This window comes from Hemicordylus capensis, chromosome 4 (genome assembly GCF_027244095.1).
Source record: "Hemicordylus capensis ecotype Gifberg chromosome 4, rHemCap1.1.pri, whole genome shotgun sequence".
Taxonomy (NCBI): Eukaryota; Metazoa; Chordata; class Lepidosauria; order Squamata; family Cordylidae; genus Hemicordylus; species Hemicordylus capensis.
This window is the reverse complement of record NC_069660.1, coordinates 155,175,597-155,198,199: the sequence shown is the minus strand read 5'-3', so window position 1 is coordinate 155,198,199 and position 22,603 is coordinate 155,175,597. Positions and strand designations below refer to the sequence as shown.

The window sequence follows — 22,603 nt, the reverse complement described above, 5'->3', positions numbered from 1 at the left end:
AGCTATAGATCCATCCCAGACATCCTGCCCTAAAGGTGGGAGAGACACCAGGATAGCCCTCTGCTGTTACTTCCAGCAAAGGAAACATGGATGCAGTCCTAGGGCAGTAATGTGCTTCTCTCCCCTGCCCAGGGGCGTAGCTATAATGAGTGAAGGGGTTCAAAGAACCCGGGGCCCCCAGCTCCTGAGGGCCCTTCAGCTCCACCCCTCCCTATTTTCTCCATTATCTCCCTCACTCAGAGGGGCCACCAGAGAGAGGGTTGAACATGGGCCCCTTTCCCCCTAGCTACGCCCCTGCCCCTGCCCTTCATTATAGGACCGCTGGCTCTTTAAGGCCAGTATACACCTATGCAAACAGAACAAGCATGAGTGGCCACCACAGGATACAAAAATCTGCTGTCACTTTTGGCTTTGCAAGGCCAAGACAGCATCTGGAAATGCATTGTGGTTTCAGGCAGAGAGCTGGCAAGCACAGTGTGGAAGGAGGATGGCCACCCGGGGCCTCGGTCTCCAATCTGAGGCGGCATCAAGTGAGGGAACAGGGAACTCTTACAGATCCAAATTCTAGGTAATCTCTGCCTTGATTTGCTCTGGGCTGGCAGAGTGCTGGCCACTGATATGAGACAGACTTCATGTTCTGAAGCAGGTCTTTGTGTCCCATTTACATGTATTTCTGGTACTCGAGGTGTACTGAATGGACTACAAATGTGGACATATTCAATTTTCTATCTGTTGTGGAAGCACTGTAACCATGTTGATACCCCCATCAGTGAATGAGTCATACAGTGGGGTCCAATTATTTTTATGCCAAGTAGGAAATACAGCCTTCATTCTGTAAATGTGGGTGTGTTCCCAGATGCTCAAGGAAACATTTAATCCAAGACTTCCCCAAAGTGTGTAAAGGAGAATCAAAACTCCTGCCTGACATTCGGGCCAAGGTTTGCCTTGGCTTACTCTGTGCTGGTGCTGGGTGCTATTATAGGTTATCTGTCAGAAAACGGGAGTTTTGACACAGTTGTGGGAATTTTGACACAGTTGGCATGCCATTTACTGGAGAACTCCGCAAATAGGACATTTCTTCTACACCTATCAAAAATTTATGACAAGAGATTTGCTATCATAAAATTTTGATAGGTGTAGAAGAAATGTCCTATTTGCAGCGTTCTCCAGTAAACAGTATACCAACTATGTCAAAATTCCAGTTTTTTGCACACTTCATGTTCTCCTATTCATTTCTACAAACGTTTCCCTTTTAGACTTCTAGTAATCAGGGTGATGTGTGTCTGCCGAGGAAGTGCATTAATTACTTTGGTATATGCTTCATGCTCAGTGAGTGAAGCTCATGTGTGTGTGTGTGTGTGTGTGTGTATGACAACCTCAGTCTGTAAAAAAACCTGAAGCTTAAGGCTGACCTCCTAACTAATGAAGTTGTGGTGCTTCTAATTAAATGCTGACTTTTAGCATGCACAGCTGCTACTTTCTGGACTAAGGCAATATGCACGCTTATGTCGAAGGAAGTGATTTTTGCCAATTTCCTCCACTCCCAGAAGCACTCCTTGCAACCTGGAAGTGGGTCCCTGCAGGTCACAAAGCCCTCGGAGACCCACTTCTGGTTCACTGGGAGTGCTTCCAAAGACAGGGGAGATTGGTGAAAATCACCCCCCCCCACACACACACACACATGCAAGCAGCAGAGCGCTGCTAGTCAAGGGACTCTGCTGCTTGTGTGTGAGTGTGTGTGGGGGGGTGATTTTCACCAATCTTCCTGCCCCTAGAATACTGGCACTTTGTTAGTCCATGAGGAACATAGGAAGCTGCTTTATGCCGAGTTAGACCATTGGTCCATCTAGCTCAGAATAGTCAGACTGGCAGCGGCTTCTCCAGTGTTGTAGGCAGAAGTCTTTCTCATCTCTGTCTTGGAGATGCTGCCAGGGAGGGAACTTGGAACCTTCTGTATGCAAGCACGCAGATGCTCTTCCCAGAGTGGCCCCACCCCTAAGGGGAGTATCTTACAGTGCTCACACACAGAGGTGCTCTTACCCCTGGACTTTGACCCCTGGGGACCCCAAATCCTCTTTAGTCTGTGTGGTTTATGCCCTCAAGACCCTATGTATTAAAAAATGATGCTTAATTTGCGTGGGGGGTGGGCTTCCAAAGGCCTTTAGGTTGAGGCTCCAAAATTACCCAGGTGCACCTCTGCTCACACATGTGGTCTCCCATTCAAATGCAACCAGGGCAGACCCTGCTTAGCAAAGGGGACAAGTCATGCTTGCTCCCACAAGACCATCTCTCCTCCTGGCACTTTGTTCATCAGGATGTCAGCCTTTGTTTCTTTTCTGGAGCTGAAAGAGACCCCACATTTTGCTTGATGCTCAATGGCAGTCCAGTATTCACTGGTATTACTTAACCTTAATGTGTGTGGATGCATGTGCCAAATCTGATTTTTCTCCTGTTGTGTCTACTGTGGAAATCCTTCATTCAATGGACCCTCTGCATCTTTTAATATAACTGGATGCAAAAGGAATTCTCTGTTTAAGCTTGAATCTTTGCATCTTGTATAGAGTAGTGAATTCAGTGTTGCCATTGTTGATCCAACGCAGTGCACAAGGTCAGATATCATTGGCTACACTTTGTACAGTAAAACATTTATTTTTAGGGCTTATATTACACCATTATTTCTAGTTAGAGCTCCTATAACCGAATCTGCTTCCTGTTGTCACGGCAGTGCCCCACAGGCAGATTTGTTACATATGCTTTGGACTTGTAAAATAATTTACTCACTGTGAGAAGACATGATTAGACCAAAAAAAAAAAGTCCATTCTGCACTGCACATACATTCATGGAACTGCATCTTATATTATCAGGTTTTCCAGCCATTTGGGCTCTTGGTTTTAATCAGCATGCCTGCATTGCCAGAGCTGTCTTAATTGCTGAGCAAATTATATGGAGGACTTGGAAAACTAGGGCCCTGCTGATTTATGAAACTTGGTTCCTGGAACTGTCAATCTTATAGCTGTCGATGGGGGAAAACATTATTCAGAAACAGGGGACATGTTTGTGGAAATCTGACAACCCATTGGGGGTTGCTTCCCTCTGCAAGGAAATAGCTTTTACTTGTCTCCCTTTTACTTTTCAGCCCTCTTTACTTTTGGTCTCCTTTTCAGTACCAGAATAATTGGCCAGTAATATAGAACTTGATAGAACCAATATCTTTTATTTGATGTTCTCTAAGTAGCTGATGTATTTTATTTTATTTTTGTCTGTAATATTAAGATGACTCATAAGCTATCGTGATTAAACTATTTATAACAATTTAATAAAAATATTAAAATAAAAAAGAGGGGCGGGGGGGCATGTCTACATATGAAAGGGGCCTGACGCTTGGGTCAGAGAGCATGGTTTGCATACAGAAGACTCCAGGCTCAGTCTCTGGCATCTCCACCTAGAAAAATATCAGGTTGCAGGGCTAGGAAAGACTTCTGCCTGAGTCCATAGGGAGCTGCTGGCAGCTAATTTATGCAGTATTAGACTAGCTGCTTTGTTACATTGCAGAGGGATGCATTGTTTAACAGATCAATTGTCTGACTATAAGGTGGCTTCACATGAGATTGGAGAACCATTTCCTAAAGCTGTGCATAGAGTTTGCAGGGGGGAATTATCTGATCCAATTTGATATAGCCCCTATTGCCAGCGTTTTGTCTTTATCATTTTTGAAATTGCCAATATTAATTGCTAATATTTTGAAATTGCTAATATAATATTGCTAATATTATAATATTAACTGGCCCTATTCACCCCCAGCACAGTACCTCCAGTGACTGTTGATGGTGTCTATCTTATGTTTCTTTTAGATTGTGAGCCCTTTGGGGACAGGGATCCATCTTATTTATTTATTATTTCTCTGTGTAAACAGCCCTGAGCCATTTTTGGAAGGGCAGTATAGAAATCGAATAAATAATATTAACACTGCCTGATACAATATTTTCTGTATTGTATTGAACTGTATTGAACTCTATCCAATAAGAACAGCCCTGCTGGATCAGGCCCAAGGCCTATCTAGTCCAGCATGCTGTTTCCTACAGTGGCCCACCAGATGCCTCTGAGAAGCCCGCAGGCAAGAGCTGAGGGCATGCCCTCTCTCCTGCTGTTGCTCCCCTGCAATTGGTATTGAGAGGCATCGTGCCTCTGAGGCTGGAGGTGGCCCACAGACACTGGACTAATAGCCATTGACAGACTGTCCTCCATGAATTTGTCTAAGCCCCTTTTAAAGCCACCCAAGCTGGTGGCCATCACCACATCCCATGGCAGAAAGTTCCATAGATTCCATAGCTGTGTGAAAAAGTACTTCCTTCTGTTGGCCCTAAATTTCCTGGCCTTCAGTTTCATGGGATGACCCCTTGTTCAAGTGTTCTGGGAGAAGAACAAATGTTTCTCTCTCTCCACTCTCTCTCCCCCATGCATAATCTTATAAACTTATACCATGTCTCCCCTTGGTCGCCTCTTTTCCAAGCTAAAAAGCCTCAGATGCTGTAGCCTTGTCTCATAAGGAAGGTTCTTTAAGCCCCTTATCTAGGGTTGCGTGTTTTGTATTTTTTTCTGTTTCTATTTGTACCAAATCCAAATCAACCCCATTTTGTCCGAAATTAGGCCTTCCGAATCACTCCAGTTTTGTTTTGTATCTGAATTAATCTGAATCTGAATCCGAATTAATTCAGATTTTAAAAATGGGTCACATAGTAAAAAGAGTGGGTGGGGGTTATAGTGCCCAATGAGTGGAAGCTACCACAAAATTTTAAAGGAATTGGGCAAACTGTTGATTTTTGGTGAATTTTTGAAGTTTGTGTGTCTGTCAGATTTTCCCCATAGGGTATGATGGAGGTTTCAGGAAAAATATAGCTTTATGCTGGGGGGTGGGGGGAGGGGTGGCCCAGAATGGAGTGTGGTTGGTGGTAGTGCCCAGTTGGTGCAAGGAAGCTACCACAATTTTTTCAGAGGAATTTGGCAAAGGGCTGATTTTTTAAAGAATTAATGAAGTTACACATCTTTCAGATTTTCCTTGTAGGGTATAATGGAGGTTTCTGCAGTCCCATAACTCCACTTGAGGGGCACTGGGGTGGCCAAGAGCAAATGGCGGTGTAGTGCACATTGGGTGCCAACCACGCACATGGGTTGCCAACACATGAAGTACAGGGTTTTGTTGTTCTAGAGGTGTTCTGAGAGTAGATTCTCTAGTAGCATATGAGAGTGGATTCATGGTTTTCCAGTAAAAATTTCATTTGCTACCAGAGAATCTAAACTCAACACCTCAGAAACAACAAAGCCCAGTACCCCAATGGGTTAGCAATCCAGGGGGGTGGTTGGTACCCTCTGTGCACTACACCACCACTTGCTTCGGGCCATCCCAGTGCCCCCCCAGGTGGAGTTATGGGGCTGCTGAAACCTCCATTATTCCCTATGGGGGAAAATCTTAAAGCTGCGTAAACCTCAAAAATTCCTAAGAAATCAGCCCTTTGCCCTATTTGGAATCTGGGTGCACCACCCTTGGGGCACTGCCACCCAACCCACTGTTTTGCCCCTGAAGACCCACATAAACAAGTTGAAAGAGTGAAGAGAATGATGAACAACAATGACACTTAATTTTTGGCACAGTTATTTGAGAATTTTGCAGCTGGTGGGAGCCTGTCCCTGTGGCACTAGCACAGCAGCAAAACCCATTTGTGGATTCAAGCAATCTTTCAATAAAAACACTCCCTCCCCATGGAATAGTGACCACTGGTCATTTGAGATAGCAAGATAGACCAATGAGCCAGCGTGGTGTAGTGGTTAGAGTGCCGGACTAGGACCGGAGAGACCCGAGTTCAAATCCCCATTCAGCCATGATACTAGCTGGGTGACTCTGGGCCAGTCACTTCTCTCAGCCTAACCTACTCCACGGGGTTGTTGTGAGGAGAAACCTAAGTATGTAGTACACTACTCTGGGCTCCTTAGAGGAAGAGCGGGATATAAAATGTAAATAATTAAATAAATAAATAAAACTGCCTTGGTACTATGGAACAGCTTCAAATATTCATTTGACTTCTCAACTTGGGCAACAAAACTTAGACACCACTATAACTCAAAAATAGAAGAAAAACAGAATAGCTCTTCAAAAGACCCCTGAACAAGTCAAGAGATTCTTTCTAAACCTTTGGAAAGAAAAACCTGTGTAATTTCAGAACTTTCCTAACCAGCTTCTCGAAAAGCTTCTCCACACAATTTATCCTATGGCTTTTAGCAAGAGCTTTGGAATTGCATTGAGCTCACAAAGATATTTGGGTATTTCTGTCTCAAAATGCTGCCTTCCAAATCCCTTTGCAAGGTGGGTTTGCATTTCAACCACACTGAATACAACACATACTTAACACATGCTCAACAGCTTTTTGCATATCTTATCTTCTGCTAATCACTCAGTGCCTCAGCTGGAGTGGAGAGAGTCAGAGAAGTCAATTTCAACTGCAATGCTTTTCTGAAGAACAAAGCATTCTGTCTGAAACACAGTCATTTGGATTTGGAAACAAAAATCTGTTTTTTAATTCTTGATTTTGTTTTGGTTACAAAATCTCTGAAATTGCCATTTTGGGGCACAAACGTATTGTACCCAAATCGAAATGCACAAGCCTACCCTTATCGTCTTGGGTTCCCTCTTCTGCACCTTTCCCAGTTCTACAATATCCTTTTTAAGATACGGTGACCAAAACTGTACACAGTGCTCCAAATGTGGCTTCACCATAGTTTTGTATAAGGGCATTATAATATTGGCATTTTTATTTTCAATCCCTTCCTAATGACCCCTAGCATGGAATTTGCCTTTTTCACAACTGCTGCACACTGAGTCGATACTTTCAATGAGTTGTCCACCACGACCCCAGGATCTCTCTCCTGGTCAGTCGCCAACAGCTTAGATCCCATCAGTGTATATGTGAAGATGGGGTTTCTTTTGCCCCAATATGCATCACTTTACACTTGCTTACACTGAACCACATTTGCCATTTTGTTGCTGACAAAATGTTACCGATTGTGTTGCCTCCATTTGGAGAGATCCTTTTGGAGCTGCTTACAATCTGTTTTTGATTTTACTACCCTGAATAGTTATGAATAAATTAAATTTTGCTCCGGTCCCAGTACAGATCCCTTGGGGACCTCATTTCATACTTCCCTCCATTTAGAGAATTGTCCATTTATTTCTACCCTCTTTTTCCTTTCCTTCAACCAGTTACCAATTCACAGTTAAGCCTGTTCCTTCATCCCATGACTGCTAAGTTTACTCATTAGCCTTTGGTGGGGAGGATTGTCAAAAACCTTTTGGAAGTCCAAGTAAACTATGAGGCGCTTCACATGACACGTGTGAAGCACCTAAGGGGGTTCTGCGGGGAGAGTGGGCTTAGCCCACTCTCTCCACAGATGAACAGCTGCTCACGGAGCCAGCAGGGGCTGAGGGGATTGGGGGCCACACGGCCCCTGGAAGTTCCAGGATGCCCCACGAGAGTGTGTGGGGCATCCGGGAGAGACCCCCGAGCCTGTGAGTCTACTCGTGTGTTGCCGTGCAGTGCAGATGTCACATGCTTATTGTTGAATCTGGTGATGCCATATGTGGAAAACACCAAGGGGGAAAGAGCAGTGATATGATTGACTTTTCTCCTTCAGTGCTCCAGGCCAGGAGCTGTTCCAAGCATGTTGCAATTGGTTCATCTCCCTTTCAATCACAGTGCTGCGGGGGAAGGATGTAGAATTTTATATTACAGGATGGAGAGCTGGCCTTGTGGTAGCAAGCATGACTTGTCCCCTTTGCTAAACAGGGCCTGCCCTGGTTGTATTTGAATGGGAGACTAGAAGTGTGAGCACTGTAAGATATTCCCTTCAGCGGATGGGGCCACTTTGGGAAGAGCACTTGCATGCTTGCATGCAGAAGGTTCCAAGTTCCCTCCCTGGCATTTCCAAGGCAGGGATGAGAGAGGTTCCTGCTTGCAGCCTTGGAGAAGCTGCTGCCAGTCTGTGTAGACAATACTAAGCTAGATGGACCAGTGAACAGACTCGGTATATGTCAGCTTCCTATATTCCTAAGTTGTTGTAGCCAAAACTTCACACATCTGTGAGTGACACTTTAGAGAAACATTGAGAAGGTTCTGCTTTCCATGAGAGGTTGCAATTGAATATTGTTGAGCCCATATATTCAAAGCAAAAGAGTGAAAGAGCAGGAAGGTTAGCCTGCTTCTCTGAAACCCAGGCATTTCTGTATGGAATGAGGGATGGTATTAAGGAGCCCACCATTAACTCAAAAAGAGGTCTACCATGCCTGAAATCTTTATCCCATTCTGACTTAAACTAATATGTTCTGATGATTTCCCATTATTTCCTATGTGTAATTATATCCTACAGGATGATGCATCAATCAGATAAGGATATGTTGAATGATTTTATCTGAGTCAGTACAATTATCAGCTGTACGATTTGATAATCACTTGCATCAGATAGGATCCAATAATTTCATCAACTTTTATTACCTTCCGTGCTAGTTGAGGGGCTCCAGTGAGAGACAGTTTCCTGAAAAATGCTTTAGGAGTTTGAACTAAGAACCAAATGCAGAATTGGCATCAGAAACTGACATAGTTAGCCAGTGGCGAAGGGCTCCAGGCCCTCCAAAGGGTCAGTTGCTGAGTCCTAAATCCAGCTCTGTGTCTATAGCTTTTATGTGGTGGTGGTGGTGGAGGAGGAGGAGGAGGAGGAGGAGCAACTCTCTTAGAACCCTCTCAGGTAACAGAGAGGCCCATGAAAGGCAGTTTTTGTCAAGGCCTCCTGAAACCTGGGATCAGCCCTGACTGATGACTGACAGAAATGCATATACTGGCAGGTATTCTCTCCCAACTCTTTCACCTCCGGCATTTTCAAAAGCCAGAGAGGAGGAGAATAGAGTGCTGCTCTAGCATCCACTCTGTCACAGCATACTTTACTCTTCCCCACTTCCTTCTGATCCTTTTCCTTCTGGTTTTTGAAAATGCCAAAACTGGGAGAGGGAGGAAAAGGAAGAAATCTGTGGCAGCAGTGCAAGTCAGGTTAGAGGGGTACCAGGAAGCAAGCAACGGGCTGGTGGAAGCAGTTGGGAGTGGTGGGCCAGCAGACACTGCCTGTGGGCAATCCACTGCCTCTGCCAATCTACCATCTAAGGCAGCTACTTCACCTGGCCTCATTATTGGGCTGGGCCTGATTGAGTGAATGGGTGGTCCATCTGTGGCATTAGATCTATGATTCCTCATTCTGATGAATATGCCTGTGTGAACCAGCCCTTAGATATCCTCCAGAAACTTAAAAAATCCAAAAAAACTCACCAAATGTATGGCTATCATGGTTGTGGAGATGCATGTGCAGGTGGTACCTCCAAACATCTTCAGTATTTGGGGGCTTCTGCTCCTTTTGCTTTGCTTACCCCTCCCTCCCTCCCTCATTGTGTCAAGACCAGCCCACCTACTCCTCTTGTCCCTCATTTTTCTGTGACTGATTAAATGCATAATTTATTTTGTGCTCAGAACGCTGATATCCTTGTGCAGGTGATAAATAACTGAAGGAGGAGGAAGATTTCTTCTCCTTCGCCTTCACCTTCTCCTTTGCTTCCTTCTCCTTCTTCCCCAAAGCAGAGGTTTCTCTGTTTTGTAAACTAAAAGGGGCAAGGCAAGTTTGGGCATGACCTAAAGGCTTGGCAAGTTTTACAGTTGTAAGTGGTGTGTTGACACAAGACAAGTGTGTCACTCTTGTCTTGTTTCAACACCCACCCCAGTCCCTTTAATAAGTTATCGAAGGGCATATCCTAGGTCTCCAAGGGATTACTTGTGAATAAACAAGAGATACTCTTTAGCTTTATTCTTCTAATGTTGGGATTCCCAGCCTTTTTAAAATAAGTGCACCCCTCCTGTCACAAACTTTCAGCTCAGGTACCCTGTGGAGATTTTTATGCACACACAAATTTAAATGTGTGTACAGTTATGAGACAAGCTACTCCAGTCACTGGCTTACATCCAGATGAAGTTATTCATCAATACTTTGAGGCTATTCTCACAACCACGGGAAAGCAGAGCCCAGCCTACTTTCCAGTGGTCGTGAGAACCATCGTGGAGGCACGCCACGGTGGCACACGGTCACCAAAATGGGCTTAGCCTAAATACCCCTCCCCTAAAAAGAAGTTAGCGGATCGAGCTCTCTGCTAACCCCATTTTGGTGATTGTGTGCCACTGTTGTGTGCCTCCGCACTGTGGCAACACATGAGTAGACCCCTGGCTGGGAGGCTACAACGAGGCTCCCGGTGTTGGGGTCCCCCCCTCAAAATGCCCCGTGTACTCATGTGGGGCATGCTGGGACTTCTGGGGAACCATCATTATGTCATAACAATCATCACTAGGGTTGCGGGTGCAAAGAGTTGATGCCATGCAGAAGCTGCATCTCCAACATGCTGCCCGCCTGCCTCCACCTACCCTTGCCCTCTTCACCTCCTCCTCTTTCCCCCCTCTCCTCCTCCTCTTCCCAAGGCACACTTGGAAGTGCTTCCAAGCATCCCATGGACAGAGGAAGAGGAGAGGGAAAGAGTCTCTTCCGTGCTTCTGCCTTATCCTCTCTTTCCCTCCGCCTGCTCAAGGCTCGGAAATGTTTCCAAGCCTTGTGCAGGCAGTGGTGGGGACGGGAGAGGAGAGAAGGTGGATACAGGACAAAGACTCTTTCCCCCTCTGCTCCTCCTCCTCCGCAGTGTGCGGTGGGGGCAGGTAGGCAGCGGAGGCAACAGCAGCAGGTGCAGCCAGGTGGCCGGGGCGGGGGAGGGGAGAGGTGAGGCGGCCCCAGAGGCTAGTGAGGCAGCCTGGAGGAGGGACAGCATGTGTTCTTTGGATGCTTCTGCCCAATTATAGCTCCACCCCTGCCTCCACTTGCAGTCCGAAGTGGTACAACCCAAGCAAAGTTTTCATGCTCTGTTCTGCTGCATGGATTGATTCACCACAAATGCTATTGCCAGGCTGAAAGATGCTCACCACTAGTGAATCCCTGTTCATTATTAGCTACAGTTCTACCCCACCCTTCCTCCAAGTTGCTTGGGGAAGCACATGAGGTTTTTGCCTCCTATTGTACCCTCGGAACAACCCTTTGTGGTAGGGTAGGCTGAGAGGTGGTGATTGCCCCAGGTACCTACTGAACTTCATGTCTGAGTGGGGAACCCAGGTTTTCCTAGCCCAACATGCCACACCACCACACTGGCTCAGTTTATGCAGAGCCCTCTTGGGAACATCGCCTTCCATCTTGCTGTATCTCTTTGTTTGCTGTCATTATGTAATAACAATTATTACTAGTAGTGGGAAGAAAAAAAATGTTTCTGTACTGAGCCCTGGCATGTGTATTGGGATGAGACAAACTGAAAGGGAAGTGTGGGCTGTAGAACTTCCTGATGGGGAGAATCTTTTAGGCTGTGAAATAGCTTCTGAAGATGATGCAGCAAAGGCTCCATTGTAACTGCCTATTCATACAGCCTTGAAGAAATACAGTGTCATTATGATAATTTAAAATTCTTTGTAGATACAAGGTATGACACTTATGACAGAATTAAAGTAAACCTCTTCTACAGAGGTTTCTGTGTATACTTTTCTGCTCATAGCTGTTTGGATTTTTTATATTTTTATTTTAGGCGTAAGGGACAAAAATGTTAGAATGTTAAGACTTGTCTTGTCTGACTTCATCCTCTAGGGGATCAAATTCTGCTTGTAGAGTTAATGGGTAGTTAGCTGCAGCCATTACAGGGCCAGTTTAGAAGTCAATGGGACTGCTGTGCCAGATTCCACATGGGCTTTTGCATATGCAGAAATTGCCCTGGACAGGGGGCTGATTGCTGACCCTGAAGTGAAGCTGAAGTGTAGGATGAACAAATGGGTGCCATTTCAGACTTCAGAGGTGGGAGGCATGATTGATAGCAAGATTCAAGGCCTGCTCTTGGGTTTATTCAGTAGGGATGTGCACAAATTGATTATTTTTATTTGAATTGTGCCCCAAACAAATCACCCCAATTTGTATTGTATCCATATCTACGTCCTCCAAATCACCCCAGATTCAATTTGTATTTGCTTTGATTCAATTTGGATTCAGAACATGTCAGACCACTTAACAAGGTCCTAGGGGCACCTAATTTGGTTGGTGGGTAGGTCCCCATGGGTGCCACCTACCACCCAAATTTCAAGGCAGTGGGGACAATTGGTTGATAGTTAATGAATTGTTTTAGTTTTTACTGGTTTTGAACATTTCTGCCATAGGAAACAAAGGGGATTCAAAGTTACCATATCCTATTCAACAGCTTTCATATTTTTTTTTAAAGCTCTTACCCTTGTAGAAGTGGAGTTATGGAGCAAAATGTGCAGTCATTATTTTTCAAGTGTTTGGATCCTTTGGTGTAGAATAACTTTTCCTCATAATGAATCCCTATGAGATTCATTGCACACCTTCATTTCTTCTGTTCATTTTGACTGTCACTGGACAGTACCAACTGTCAACTGCCATGTGCGAACTACACCTCCTGCCCCCCACACACACCTGCAAAGCAGTGGAGTACTCATTTTAATGTAAGAATATTGAAATGTTTAGATTCTTTGGTTTCTAATAACTTTTCCTCATAATGAATCCCTATGAGGATTCATTATACGCCTTCGTTTCTTCTGTTCATTTTGACTATCATTGGACAGTGCCAACTGTCAACTGCCATGTGTCAACTGCACCCTACCCCTACCTCCACCCCCCCCAGGGGTACTCAGTTTATATTTTAGGTATTTTTGAATAGTTTAGATTCTTTGGTGTATTCATTATACACCTCCATTTATTCTGTTCATTTTGACCCCACTGCTTTGTAGGTGGGGGTGGGGAATTAGTGGCATCCCATGTTCCAACTACCCTGCAACCCACAAGCCACTGAGTACTCAGTTTATATTTTAGGATTTTTTGAGGTGTTTAGACTCTTTGGTGTGTAATGAATCCTCATAGGGATTCATTATGAGGAAAAGTTATTAGACACCAAAGAGCCTAACACCTAGACAATTTTTTAGAACATAAACTGAGTAGTACCCCACTGCCTTGTGGGTGGAAGTGGGGTGTAGTTGGCACATGACAGTTGGCACTTTTGAAAAACAGTCAAAATGAATAGAAGAAATGAAGGTGTGTAATGAATCTTCATAAGGATTCATTGAGGGAAAGTTATTATACACCAAAGAATCCAAGCACTTGAAAAATAGTGACCACGCATTTTGCTCCATAACTCTACTTCTACAAGGGCTAGAGCTTAGCTTTTTAAAAAAAGAAAGAAAGAAAGAAAGAAAGAAAGAAAGAAAGAAAGAAAGAAAGAAAGAAAGCTGGGAATCTGGGGGAATTAATAGGAGAGATTCGAATTTTGAATTTGTTTTGTCTCCAAATCACCCGTATCAGCTATATTCGGGTACAAATCAATTTGTACCCGAATCAATTTGCACATCCCTAATATTCAGGAGGAAATCATTTATTATTTAAAAACAGTACATTGCAAGCATTTATTACTACTTTATACCTCCATAATAACCACATTTGGTTTAAAGCATTAGGGGAGCAATTGCCTCCCCATCTCCCTAAATGTTTTTAAAGGGGATTGGAATATGCAAAATCTGTTGTCATGTAATAGACAAAAGGGGCAGGGAGAATATTTGTCTTGGAGACCAAGAGATCGGAAAGAAAGGTATATGCCCAGGATACACTTCTAAGCTTCAGGTTCCAGCACCAGTTCAACCCCCTCCTCCTATACACCAGAGGGCCCCAGAACATGGAAAATGACTGAGATGCCCTCTTTCCTTTGACTTTTGGTGTGTATGCTTACTTGACTTGTTTCTAAAGGGAGGGGCAGGGAGGATATAATGCAAAATATGTTCTGATATCTAATGCTTGAGTAATTTGCCATACTAGCTATATACATGTGTCACACACCCCTAAAGAAATAATGCTCTGGTATGATGATCTCTTCAAAACAAACCAACTCACTGAATCTTTGGCTTCTAGCCAGTGTGGACACAGCCTGCCTGTGGTGTTTGCCATAAAATAAGCACAGCAGTGAAAAGCCAGGCTCTTTTTCTAGAAAAGGACACTAAGTGCTTCAGGGTGTCAGTTACTTATGAAACTCAGCTGCCAAAAGAAGCTCCCCCGTTTATCTTGCCATAGTTGCTTCCAGCTAATTGATGGAAGCTGATCAGTTATTTTCATGTCTGCCTTGACTTTCTAGATGGTCGTGATCGTGGTTTAGTCATCTTTGTCTTACTCATGCTGAAAAGTGTTAGTGCCATCAGGATGATTGTTAACCTTTGCGATCTCAGTTGGCAGAGCCAGTGCTTTGTACTATGGGAGCATTCAGTGAGAGGGGCACGAATCCTGATAGGAATCTCCCTGCTCACTTAGTGGGGGAGGGGGCCTTGCTCTGAATTTCTTCTGTTGGAGAGGTGAGATCAGTGACAGACCAGTGTGTGTGTTTGCCTTGTATGTGACAGACCCGTGTATGTGTTTGCCTTGAGCTGGCAGACATAACCAGACTTGGTCTTAATCTGAGGTAGCCTCCCAGGCTTTGGAATGTGAACTCTGGAGTGTGGCCTTCATTTAGGAAACATGGGGTGCCACTATGTACATACATCTAAGCAGCAGCAGCAGCACAATACTGTTGTTAGGGCTGACTGAACATTTCATAGAGAGAGCCAGAGCTAGCTTTAAAGTTCCACTGAACTCTTCCTTATACTTAGTGTAAAGAGAGAGAGAAAAGCAGGCGTTGGGGGTGAGGCACAGTGAAGAAGATAGAAAGATGTTTCTGGTAAAAACAAAAACTGGGCAAAGAGGCACCTTTTCAAAGGGGTGCCTATATTTAGCTGGAGGAAAGCAACTGTCTCTATTCAGCTTTGCATAGTAGCTCTCCATAATAGACTCTCAGCAGCTATTGCTGAAGTCTCCTTTTGGGACAGGGAACCATTTTCTTCTTCCTCATTTGCTATGTAAACTATTTTGACAATTTCTTGTGCTGAGAAGCAGAATATAAATATTTTGTAACAATAGTAAAAGGTATGGTAGAGACCTACCTGCAACCAGTGACATTTTAAAGATGGTGATTCAGGAAGTGCTTCATTGCCTATGTTAGCTTGTGCCCAGTACAAAAATCCTCAGGCTGCACCCACATGTATACTGGGAAAAAGAAGCTGTGAGGATAGGATACAGGCAGAGGAACTACAGTTATCTTGAAACTGGCGAACAGGCTATTATGTCCTTGTTTCCTAAAGCATTTCCTCCTCCTCCTCCTCTTTTTTTTTTAAATTAAAAAAAGCAGATCCCCTCTTCCCAATCTTCTGACCACATTCCCCTCCATTTCAGATGCCTGGATGGAGATACCTCTCCATTTGGTTACATTCTAATCACACCTTTCCCCCAAGGCGTAGCAAAGTTGGAGTGGGCCCAGAGACAAGATTTTAAAATGCCCCCACACCATCACTGAAGCTCAGCTCATGGAGTAAAGAAATCTTAAATGAGGCTGAATAGTGGTAACAAAAAGCATAGTAAATTTTTTATCTATCTATCTATCTATCCTATGTACCACAATAGAACATCATCCTAAATTATTTTTTTAAAGGTTTTGTAAATTGTGGACGATGCAAGTCATTTAATGGTACTAGAGAAAGACATGCTTTTCTGATCGCTTTAGGTCTTAACATTCACATCAGTTTCAGAGGATGAATACAACTGAAGGAAGCCCGGGTGGGTGCGTGGCTGGGGGAGCCAGTCATGTGACTTGCCAAGGCAGTGGGCCCCCAGACAACTGTCTCCCCTTGCCCTATTATAGCTACGCCCCTGCCCAAGGGGCTCAGAGCAGTGCATAGAGCAATATTCCATCCAGGTATTGGCTAAATGCAGACAGAGTTGGCTGCTTCAGAAACCAAACCCTAGGAAGCGCAGAGGCAGCTCATCGCCTCTCACAGCTTGAGGTGAGTTGCAGCACATCACCTTGCCCCATCGCTGGCCCCACCATCTGGGGGATTATGCCACTGACATGGCCCTGCCCCCTTGTCCCTGGTCCTGCTCCCTGGATCAGAGACTGTTGCTAATACTACTGCTGTTCCCCTGATCTTATGCAGTTTCGCTAGCCCCTGTATCTTACTGTTGCATGCCTTCCCCAGCAGCAGAAATGGACAAGCTTGGTGCTAGAAGGGAGAGCACAGGGGCAGCAAGATAGAAGGGCAAGCAAAAATGGAGGCAGTGAGAGATGGGGCCAGTGAGCCATAAGCTGCCTGAAACAGCAAGGAGTGGCACACGTTAGCCCAGGGTCAAAGGCAGGGTGCAAACATATTGCTTTACATTAGAAGGAAAAAAGGAGGATAGAACACCAAGAGAACAAAACACAGAGGGAATCCTCAGATTCCTCTCTGGTATCTTTATTAGACCCAACGTGTTTTGGAATAAGTCCTTTATCAAGGGCGCATTGAAGACTTAATAACATTTTAAAAGGAGATTTCAGGTTCAGTAGCAGAGTGTTGGTCAGATTTGTTGTCTTCAGCTTCTTTTAAAAATGTTCTTTCAACAACTAAAAATTCTAACTGACTCTAACTGACCAAGAGAGACCTATTAGCATAACTCATCACGCCTCTAGTGGTCAAAAGAGGTTCCTGCAGTGCTAAGAGCCAGTGCTGTAGAATTCACACTTCTGACAAAAACTATGCATACCTGGTAGGTGAGGGGGAAGAACGGCAGTATCAGCACTAGATTCTGACCTAGAGGAGTGGGGCCAGGGAGGAGAAAGTGGCCCATGACTGGGCAGCAGTGGAGGTGAGGCTGGGGCAGCAGCAGTAGGTAGGTGAGTGACACTAACAGGTGGGGGTAGGGTGCATTCACTTGCTGCCTTATGGAGCATTAACTGCCTGAGGCTGTTGACACATCTTGCCTCATAAGGGATTTGCCCTGAAGAAGTATCTCCAGAGACCATTATCTGGACACATTGCTAGATAACCACTTGCATGTCCTCCTGACAATGATTCATTGATTTATTTATTTTAATTTTAACATATATCTATACCACCCAAAACTCATGTCTCTTGGCAGTTGAAAACAAACAAGCAAACAAAAAAGTTAAAACATTAGTTAAAATAAATGACAACAGAAAACTTAAAACAGTAGTTAAAACAAAATAAATGATATAGTAAAAGTTAAAACATTACAATCTAAATTTTAAAATAACATTTTAAAATGATGTTAAAACTGTTAAAACAATATTTAATTAAAAGCCTGGGTGAATAGGTGCATCTTCAAAGACTTTTTAAAAAGTTGTCAGAGATGGGGAGGCTCTTATTTCAGCAGGGAGCGTATTCCAAAACTCTGGGGAAGCAGCGGAGAAGGGCTCATCCCCAAGTAGCCACCAGACGAGCCAGTGGCAACTGCAGATGGACCTCTGCTGATTTTATAGCCTTAGCCTTTCAGCCACAGCTAGCTATGAGGAGGAGAGTGGAGTAGCAGGTCCCATTAACTGGCCCATGAATAGGGTCCTTTAACTATTATACTGCTTGCATGGATACTGCTTTTAAAATGTTATCCTCATGGGTGTTGCTTTTCCATGAGCAGTTACTTCATGGCTAGGATATTGTCATTTTAAATATCTCAGTTATGTGGGCAGGGTCTGAACCATGGAAGTTCCCCACTCCTCATGAAAAGGTGACTCCCATCATGTTAGGTTAACATTCAAAGGGTCCATCTGAGCCTCTCTGCCAGGGCTGCCATGTGGAAAAGAAGACAGGTCTCCTGTACCTTTAAGAGATGCACGGAAGAGGGAAGTCCAACAGATGCAGCTTTTCTTACCCCTGCATGACAAGCTGCACCTGCTAAAATTCCCTCTTTTGTGCATCTCTTAAAGGTATAGGAGACCTCTCTTTTTCCATGTGGCAGCCCTGCTCTCTGCCAGTGGTAGATTTTGTGGAGCGATGTTTGTGAAGATGGCTTGAGAGACCACAGGGCCAACTGGGCACTCCATGTTCCGGTGTGTATGCCCTGTGGAAACATTTCAATATGTGAGGCATTTTAGAAAAGAAACGAGTTGGAAATCCAAGAATGGTGTCTAGGGTGCCAGACCTGCAGTTATCAATATTTAGGGATGTAGTGAACCTTGTGTGAGGAGTGGCCAACTAAAAATTAATCCAGGATGAAAGACAAGCTGCTGACTAGTTCCAGTTGCCATGGGAACTTATGAAATCAGAGAAGGGGAAACAACAGGGAGAGACCCCTGAGAGGCAAAGTGAAACGTGATGGTTGAAGCCTGTTAGCTAGGGAGAGCTCTGTCTGAAAGCTGCAAAGGCTTCATCTGAAAGCTGGGAAAACCCACCTAAAAGCAAAAGTAGTGACTAAATGGAAGAAGATTTCTCATTTCTAAGCCTGCAGGAGACAGAGACCAGAAAGAAGAGCCAACAATTTCACAAACATGGATGCTGACTGAGGAGAAGGCCTCTGCCAGAGTCCAGCAGACAAGGTTGCCAGCCAAGCCTAGTGGCTGCAACACAAACAATCAAGGCTGTGAACCAGTTGTGGGGGAAGGGATGGATTAAATAAGATGCTGAAGCAGTAGGAGGTAAATGATGAAATTGTATGATCTGATTTATAAATGTTTGTATTTGTTCAATTAATTGGTTAGCAATAATTCAGATTTAGTAATTTCCATAACGTAAGTTATTTGTTCTTTAGTCACTGAATACTAGTGGTTGCTCATTCAAATTCTAATTTCTCCCTTCCTCCTCCAGATAACTCTTGTTTGTGAAAGCATCCAAGAGTGTTGCATTTTCTGAATGAAATCCATACAAGGAGGATTTGTACACTCCACTAAGTGAAGGGTGATCAGCAAAAATACTACAAGACAAACAACATATTGGGGCAATGAACAACAGAAGCAGGGTTATATTAGCAGGCTGTGCTGCCCTTTACCCAAGAGCGGCTCCCCCATGAGGCAAAGTGAGGTAGTGGCCTTGGGCAGTGTGGGCGCCCTGCCCCTGACATGGATGCTAGTCCTGCCTGCCTTGCCACTGCCGCCCTCTTCCAGATCACCTGGCTGCCTTACCTTCTGAGTGTGCGCTGCTGTTTTAAATTTCAAGTCAGCAGTGACAAGGAAATTCTAGCATGGTGGAGCAGTGCCCCCTCCTTGCTGCTGCTGCTGCTTCGCTTTCTCTCCTGCTCTCTTTCCCTGCGACTTCCACCAACAAACGTATGCACTTTTTGTTCCCAACAACATAGAGCAAATAAAGCGCACAAGTATGTTGGGGGAAGAGAGAGAGGGAGAAAGCCAAGTAGTGGCAATGACAACCAGCTACCATTCTATCCTTACTGTTGCAGCTGATGCCATTTAAATCAGCAGCTCATGTTCAGAAGGTAAGGCAGCTGGGCAATCTGGAAGAGGGCAGCATCAGCAAGGGAGCCAAGACTGACATCAGCAGAAGCCAATGCTGCAGGTGAGGAGCCAGTTGAACGGCAGCCTGTGTCCAGCCCCACCTGGTGGCTCCTCTAGTGATACCCCATGTGCATGATGTCATGCACATGGGGGTGTGGCTCGGGTTCCAGAGAGACCCAAGTGAGCTCTACCCCACCCATGTCTGGGCTCAGAAGAGCCCCGAGCGAGCTCTCTCCCATCCATTTCAGGTAGCATTTGCTGCCTGACAGCCTTTATTTCCCTTTTTCTCCTTCCAGCGAGGGAAAGAAAGAGAAATAAATGCTGTCAGGCAGCAAGCGCTGCCTGAAATGGATGGGAGAGAGCTTGCTCGGCCTCTTTGAAGCCTGGGCCATGGCCCTGTGTGTGTGACATCATCCAATCACCTATTGCCCAAGCCTGGGATAGCCTGAGCAAACTCTCTCCATTTATTTCAGGCAGTGCTTGCTGCCTGACAGCATTTATTTCTCTTTTTCTCTTTTGCTGGAGGGAGAGAAAGGGAAATAAAGGCTGTCAGGCAGAAAACGCTGCCTGAAATGGATGAGTGAGAGCTCACTTGGGGTTCTTCAGAGCCCGGGCCTGGGAGAGCTCATTCGGGGCTCTCCAGAGCCTGGCCACACATCCCTGTGGGCTTAGGCGGCCTTTCCCTTTGGCAGCCTGGGTTCTTTGAACCTGTTCGCACAATGGTGGCTCCATCCTTGGTTAGAACATATGCAGATCGCCTGCATACATACAGTAGGGGTATTTCCATGCAGATAGTAATCCTGCTTTCCCCAGGGTTTCTGATTTCAGGAGAGAGCCCTTTGGGCATATGGTTGTGTGCAGAGGCGTAACTATAGGGGGGAGGGGGGGCACGTGCCCCGGGCGCCATCTTTTCTGGTCACGTGGGGGGCGCCGCCATGACCAATTTTTTTTAAAAAAAAATTAAATTTTTTGTTAATACAAATGTTTCCTGCTCAGTGCAGCAGCGCTGCAGCAGTCAAGGGAGCGCGTCGGTGCCCCCTTCCCCACGAGCGGTCCCTTCCGCGCCGCCTGCGCCCCCCCATTGCTTTGCTGGCGCCTAGCGGCCAGTCAGTGGCCTGGCTTGGCGGCGGCGGCGGGCGCTTGTGAGGAAAAACCTAAGTATAATGTAGTATGTTGGGGGGGCGGCAGGGGGGGGGGCGCCATTTCAGTGCTTGCCCCGGGTGCCGTTTTCCCTAGTTACGCCTCTGGTTGTGTGCATGGGGGCTCTCTGTAGAATATATGTAACCCTAGTGTCTGTTTAATGAAGAGAGGGAGAAGGAACACCCTGGATTTTCAGGTGCTCAGTAGGGCCTCCCTTGTTTTATGTCCTCCTGAGTTAAGTTTTGTACATATTGCTGCTGGTGGCATTGCAGGTCTGAACATGCACACCTCCGCATACAACAATAGAGAGATACGTGGATATTGACTGGCATGAGAGCTATCTAAATCCTAAAAAGCTTGGCTCAAATAAGATAAAGTTAGGAAATAAAAAGGGGAGTGCTGCAACAATTTTGCCCGTGACACACACTGTCAAACGTATTGTTAATTGTTGCAGGATTCTTTCACCTTTTCCCAGCTTCTTCCTTCTTGGGCTTATTGCCTCAAGGATATGTGTGGATTGTGTTTCTGCAACTAGAAATTTGGAAGAGATTGCCAGAGACTAATAACCACCGAAATGGTGACCTGCAAAGAGACTTATATCATCTCTACTGGTACCAAAAGAAGAGGATTGATTCAAACAATGAGATTTTCAGTGTTGCAAGTAATGCTGCATTTTATACTGCTGTTTATTAATATTTGAAGGAGACACTGTAATTCAAAAGGTGTAATTGTTAGCTTCCTTTAGAGGACATAGTACTCTTGATATTTATTTGCAAATATATATTTGGCAAGCATCATGCACACTCATTCTTTGCAGCAGATTCTCTAATCTTACTACATCAGATCCTCAGAAAGAGGCCCTGCACTCCAAGGAACATTTAGTTGTGTGTGTGTGTGTGTGTGTGTGTTCCAAAATGGCAAAATGTGGGGGATCACTTCCTCCAAGCTCTGATGGCTTTTCCCATTCCAGAGGAACTGTGTATCCAGAGACAATCTTCTAACAATCCCCATAGAGGAACCTGTATTGGCCATAAGGGAAGATTCACATTCTTCTCTCAGATCTCTGGCCCTGATCAGACACAGCTTTAAAGGCAAACTGGTAATACGCGCAGCACAAAATTAGTGGATCTCTACTCCCCCCCCCTTTTTTTTAGAGGAGGCTGATTTATTAATCAGAGCTTTGTAAAAATGCATAGTGAGTAGAGTTAAATAGGTAGCTAATAACATATCACAGCATGTTGCTTATATAATGGAAAAGCTATTTGGTTTGAAGTTGTAGAAAGCAAAGAGAAAGTGCAGACAGCATTTTGGGAAGCATGAGTAAATATCTAAAATAGGCTCTGCCTGTTTGATTCTTATTAATTTATGTATGTAGAAACCACTGCTCTTAGAGCAGTATCTCTAAGAGTTTGTATCTTCACAGTTTATAAAATTGTATGACCTTGCTGCCTTCTAAGATCACGAAGGGTTTTGCTGATCTCCACAATGTTAAGAATCTCTGTGGGAAGGAGAAGCGCCTTCTTAATAGTGGCTCCAGAGAAGTTCATCAGTGTTCCTCTCTGTTGACCTTTTGAAAGAAACACAAGGCGCACCTATTTGTGACTCAATGAAGTAAATATCACCTCTATGCAGCCTCAGTTAATGTTTTATCAGTCTGAATATGCACATTATTATTTGAGCTAGGGAAGCTTATTGCCTTGAAATATGGTGTATTTTAAATATGTATTGCATAGCTGTATACACCATTCCTTCCAGCAACTGAAATTCTGACTTTGTAAGACAACTACAGTCCAAGTTGTGCTTGTGCATGTGTACCACTAGTGGTTTGTTAGAATTGTGGGAACAATCTTTCTCCCCTCCTCCTTTTCATTTTTTTTTAAAAAAGCAGGTTTCTCACCTTCATGGTTACAGAGAGAATTTTGAAAATGTGATAATAAACATACCCAAAGGGGCAGAAATAATGAAATAAGCAAGAAGGATCTTAAATAATTATTTCACCCTCT

At 44.6% G+C, this 22,603-nt stretch overlaps 1 protein-coding gene and 1 long non-coding RNA gene across 5 annotated transcripts in view; one reads left to right on the top strand and one right to left on the bottom strand.

The window, feature by feature from the left end:
- The window catches only part of CACNA1E (calcium voltage-gated channel subunit alpha1 E), a 673,520-nt gene that overhangs the window by 23,008 nt on the left and 627,909 nt on the right, over positions 1-22,603 (top strand). The gene's annotated exons all lie outside the window — the stretch shown is intronic.
- LOC128323600 (uncharacterized) overlaps positions 21,902-22,603 on the bottom strand; it is a 50,253-nt gene continuing 49,551 nt past the window's right edge. Inside the window, exon 3 of the long non-coding RNA XR_008306372.1 lies at positions 21,902-22,167. This is a non-coding gene — a long non-coding RNA (uncharacterized LOC128323600). The remainder of the gene's footprint in view (positions 22,168-22,603) is intronic.